Below are 5,767 nucleotides of genomic sequence, written 5' to 3'. Positions count from 1 at the left end.
ACATGTTCATCGTGTTCGAGTGCCCCCGAGCCGAATCTGCGTCGTGGAACGGCAGATATCGGCTCCGTAATTTGTACGTTGGCTCTAGTAGGATCAATGTCGAACACAAGCAGAACATGTGGTGAGGATAATTTTGGCCGATTGCTGGAATCGGCCTCCATACTGATTGAAGCGCTCAATGAAGGCTCTGTAATGTTCCTTCATAGATCCTTGGGGCCGATCCAAAGGATCGGCCTCGCCACGTTTCTCATTGATATGTTCTTGCTACTCGGTTAGGCCAGTGGATAAGACCAGCCTAACCCTGCCCTTCGTCACGTCGATGCGCTCGCAGTCGTCCAAATTGATACCTGAGAGTGGCTCTTGGCCTGCTGCTTCCCACGCGTTCATGCCAGCCGTTGAAATTTCGGCTGAGTCATCGGCCTGGACGACCTCTACCTCATCTCCATCCCACCGTATTATGCATTGGTGCATCGTGGAGGGAATGCAACGGTTGGCGTGGATCCAATCTCTTCCTAGCAGAACAGCATAGGTGCTCTTGCTATCGACGATGAAGAACGTCGTAGGGATAGTTTTCCTTCCTACGGTCAGATCCACGTTCAGGACACCTTGTGCGTCAGATGCTTGGTCGTTGAAATCGCTCAATGTCACGTTGGTCTTGATCAGATCCGAGCTAGAGCGTCCCAACCGACGTAGCATAGAGTATGGCATAATGTTGACTACCGCTCCGGTGTCCACCAGCATCTTATTGACAGGCCTCCCATCGATGTAACCTCGCAAGTACAGGGCCTTCAGATGTCTGTAGCTTCTTTCTCGTGGCTTCTCAAAGATAACCGGCCGTGGGCCGCAGTCAAGTTGTGCCACAGGTGCCTCGTCTAATCCTGGAGCACCGAACTCCGAAGGGAGGATGAACACCATGTTTGTGCCGTACCGATGTTTCATCATCGGCTTTCCTTTGCTTGGGGCGCCACTCCATTTTCCGTGGACGACCCTCTTCATCCAGGGTCCGCCGAACTTTCGCGGCCCGGATCGGGTCGCGCCTTCCTTAGCGTATGCAGGTATAACCTTTCGGCTTCCTCCAAGCCGCGCAATCGCTGAACCCTGCGCTTTTGGGAACGGCTGAGCCCATCAGGGCACCACCTTGGCCGGTGGTACCTGTCTTCTTCTTCTCCCTCGTCTTCCGAATCCTCGAGATCTTCCAACCGAGGGGACTCCGCGCGTTCGCTTTGTGTTGGGAGAGGCCCTAGACGTTTCAACACGGACACGTTGGCTGCCTCCTTCTTCTTCTGGTTGCATTCTGGGCAATTGCCGATTGTAGGCAATCGGCTCATTCCTGAATCCCAGCGATGTACGAAGAAGGGACAGTCCCAGTGCCTATCCTCGTCGTCTCGCTCCCTTGACTTTTCCTTGGCACGGCGCTCGTACTCCTCCTCTTTGCGATCATGCCGACGATGTCTTCTGGCTTCCTTAGCCAGACGATCTCTTTCGTCTTCATCGCTGGATCGTCGGCGTTGGTCATACCGACTCACATACTTGTTGAGGAGGTGATCGAGAGAGGGTCGCTGATATCTTATGTTCTTCACTTCTCCCTCCGTGACGTAGCGCTTGCCATCATGACGGAGCCGATCGCGTGGAGCGGCCTCCTCTCGTGTCCTTGCTACGAGAGCAGCTGCCCTCGTCTCCATCCTTGCCGAGTGGTGCCCGAGTCCTACCATGTTGATACCGAACGAGGATCCTGGCCGGCAACCTTCGGGGTAAGTGCACTCCACCATGTTAACGGCGGGGAAGGGGTGGGTGTCAACCTTCATGGCGTACTGGTTGAAAATCAGACGTCCTTGTTCTATCGCCATTTGGATCTGCTGACGCCACACCCTGCAGTCGTTGGTGGCATGGGAGAGCGAGTTATGCCATTTGCAGTACGGCTTTCCATTCAGCTCCTGTACCGTGGGGAATTTGAGACCTTCGGGTATCTTCAACTGCTTCTCCTTGAGCAGGAGGTCAAAGATTTGCTCAGTTTTGGTGACGTCAAAATCAAACCCTCTGGGCGGGCCTGGTGGCTTAACCCATTTGCAGGACACGAGGGTTGCCCCCCGAGTCCATTCAGCCACTGCTACCTCTTGGTCTCCCGCAAAGCCTTCATCTTCATCTGCCTCAACCAGGACTACCGCACGCTTGAATTTGTCCTGGTACAAGTCTAGATGGCGCTGTTCATATGCTGACAGTTTCTGAACCATGTGCGCCAGTGAAGGGTAGTCTGCTTGGGAAGCCATATCCTTGATTTGCGAGGCAAGGCCCACCACTGCCAACTCGACTCGCTTCTTTTTCGGTCACACGAGCCGAATAACATCGGTTCCTTAGATTTCGAAGCGTCGGATGTATTACCGCCACGCTTCTCCACGCTTCCGACGTATCTCGTGCTAGATCGGCAATGCCGGACTCGAAAGCTTCCGAGTGAAACCGCATGTGGAGCTGCTTCTTCCAACTCGCTTCCAAGTCCGGATCGAGTCCGGTGGCAACGAAGTGTACCACCGAAAGCCGATCCCGTGAGGGACTGTGCGAAGAACCTCACGCGTAGTGGATCCGAGCGCTCGTGCCGTTCCTAGCTGTGCCAAATATCGGCTCACATGCTCGATGGAGCTGGAACCATCTGATCCATTGAACTTGGAGAAGTCAGGGAGCCGATACTTGGGTGGTAGCGGGACCAACTCATATTCATCGGGGTATGGCTTGGAATAGCCGATTGCCCTCCTTTTCGGCACCATGCCGAACTGGTCCCTGAGGATCGTGCTGATCTGATCCGCGGTGCCGGGCTGCGCAGAGTCGAACTCTGAAGATTCTCCGGGGTGGCGTACTTAGCCAGCCATGCTTGCTTTTCCAGCTCTGAGCCAACTGCGGGAGCCGTGCTCTGGAGGTTCGTCGGGGTGGCATATTTAGCTAACCACGTCTGCTTCTCAAGATCTGCTGCTGACGTTCCTCCTGCTTTCCCAGAAGTCCCTGATGTCGCGGCCTGGTTTGTGAGTGCCCAGTTACCGCAGTCTGGCACGTATGTGCACATGTACCCGTGAGGGATCTCCTTAGGCGCCTGATGGCGTGTATTTCACACGTTCGTTGGGCAACCCCAAGAGGAAGGTATGATGCGCACAGCAGCAAGTTTTCCCTCAGAAAGAAACCAAGGTTTATCGAACCAGGAGGAGCCAAGAAGCACGTTGAAGGTTGATGGCGGCGAGATGTAGTGCGGCGCAACACCGGGGATTCCGCGCCAACGTGGAACCCGCACAACACAACCAAAGTACTTTGCCCCAACGAAACGAGTGAGGTTGTCAATCTCACCGGCTTGCTGTAACAAAGGATTAACCGTATTGTGTGGAAGATGATTGCTTGCGAGAAAATAGTAAAACAAGTATTGCAGTAGATTGTATTCCGGTAAAGAGAATTGGACCGGGGTCCACAGCTCACTAGAGGTGTCTCTCCCATAAGACGAACAGCATGTTGGGTGAACAAATTACGAGTTGGGCAATTGACAAATAAAGAGAGCATGACCATGCACATACATATCATGATGAGTATAGTGAGATTTAATTGGGCATTACGACAAAGTACATAGACCGTCATCCAACTCGCATCTATGCCTAAAAAGTCCACCTTCAGAGTTATCATCCGAACCCCTCCAGGTATTAAGTTGCAAACAACGGACAATTGCATTAAGTATGGTGCGTAATGTAACTAGTGACTACATCCTTGAACATAGCACTAATGTTTTATCCCTAGTGGCAACAAGCACAACACAACCTTAGAACTTTCTGTCACTCGTCCTGGTGTCAATGCAGGCATGAACCCACTATCGAGCATAAGTACTCCCTCTTGGAGTTACAAGCATCTACTTGGCCGGAGCATCTACTAGTAACGGAGAGCATGCAAGATCATAAACAACACATAGCATAACTTTGATAATCAACATAACAAGTATTCTCTATTCATCTGATCCCAACAAACGCAACATATAGAATTACGGATAGATGATCTTGATCATGTTAGGCAGCTCACAAGATCCGACAATGATAGCACAATGGGGAGAAGACAACCATCTAGCTACTGCTATGGACCCATAGTCCAGGGGTAGACTACTCACACATCACACCGGAGGCGACCATGGCGGCGTAGAGTCCTCCGGGAGATGATTCCCCTCTCCGGCAGAGGTGCCGGAGGCGATCTCCCGGATCCCCCGAGATGGGATCGGCGGCGGCGGCGTCTCCGGAAGGTTTTCCGTATCGTGGTTCTCGGCATCGGGGGTTTCGTCACGCGAGACTTTTTATAGGCGGAAGGGCAGGTCAAGAGAGGCGGCACGGGGCCCCACACTACAGGCCGGCGCGGCCAAGGGGGGCCGCGCCGCCCTATGGTGTGGCCCCTCCGTGGCCCCTCTTCGTCTCTCCTTCGGACTTCGGAAGCTTCGTGAGAAAATAGGCCCCGGGCTTTGATTTCGTCCAATTCCGAGAATATTTCCTTACTAGGATTTCGAAACCAAAAACAGCGAGAAAACAAGAATCGGCACTTCGGCATCTTGTTAATAGGTTAGTTCCGGAAAATGCACGAATATGACATAAAGTGTGCATAAAACATGTAGATAACATCAATAATGTGGCATGGAACATAAGAAATTATCGATACGTCGGAGACGTATCAGCATCCCCAAGCTTAGTTCTCGTCTCGTCCCGAGCAGGTAAAACGATAACACAGATAATTTCGGAGTGACATGCCATCATAATCTTGATCATACTATTTGTAAAGCATATGTAGTGAATGCAGCGATCAAAACAATGTATATGACATGAGTAAACAAGTGAATCATATAGCAAAGACTTTTCATGAATAGCACTTCAAGACAAGCATCAATAAGTCTTGCATAAGAGTTAACTCATAAAGCAATAATTCAAAGTAAAGGCATTGAAGCAACACAAAAGAAGATTAAGTTTCAGCGGTTGCTTTCAACTTGTAACATGTATATCTCATGGATATTGTCAACATAGAGTAATATAATAAGTGCAATAAGCAAATATGTAGGAATCAATGCACAGCTTCACACAAGTGTTTGCTTCTTGAGGTGGAGAGAGATAGGTGAACCGACTCAACATTGAAAGTAAAAGAATGGTCCTCCATAGAGGAAAAGCATCGATTGCTATATTTGTGCTAGAGCTTTGATTTTGAAAACATGAAACAATTTTGTCAACGGTAGTAATAAAGCATATGCATCATGTAAATTATATCTTATAAGTTGCAAGCCTCATGCATAGTGTACTAATAGTGCCCGCACCTTGTCCTAATTAGCTTGGACTACCGGGTCATCACAATGCATTGTTTTTACCAAGTGTCACAAAGGGGTACCTCTATGCCGCTCCGTACAAAGGTCTAAGGAGAAAGCTCGCATTGGATTTCTCGCTATTGATTATTCTTCAACTTAGACATCCATATCGGGACAACATAGACAACGAGATAATGGACTCCTCTTTTAATGCATAAGCATATAACAACAATTAATAATTTTCTCATTTGAGATTTGAGGATTATTGTCCAAAACTCGAAACTTCCACCATGGAGCATGGCTTTAGTTAGCGGCCCGATGTTCTTCTCTAACATATGCATGCTTAACCATATGGTGGTAGATCTCTCTTGCTTCGGACAAGACGAACATGCATAGCAACTCACATGACAATTCAACAACGATGTTGATGGCGTTCCCCATGAATGCACATGTGTAACTGAATCAGTTGCGCAC

Source organism: Lolium rigidum, chromosome 7 (genome assembly GCF_022539505.1).
Source record: "Lolium rigidum isolate FL_2022 chromosome 7, APGP_CSIRO_Lrig_0.1, whole genome shotgun sequence".
Lineage (NCBI taxonomy): Eukaryota > Viridiplantae > Streptophyta > Magnoliopsida > Poales > Poaceae > Lolium > Lolium rigidum.
The sequence above is the reverse complement of the archived record's forward strand: the minus strand, read 5'-3'. Positions refer to the sequence as shown.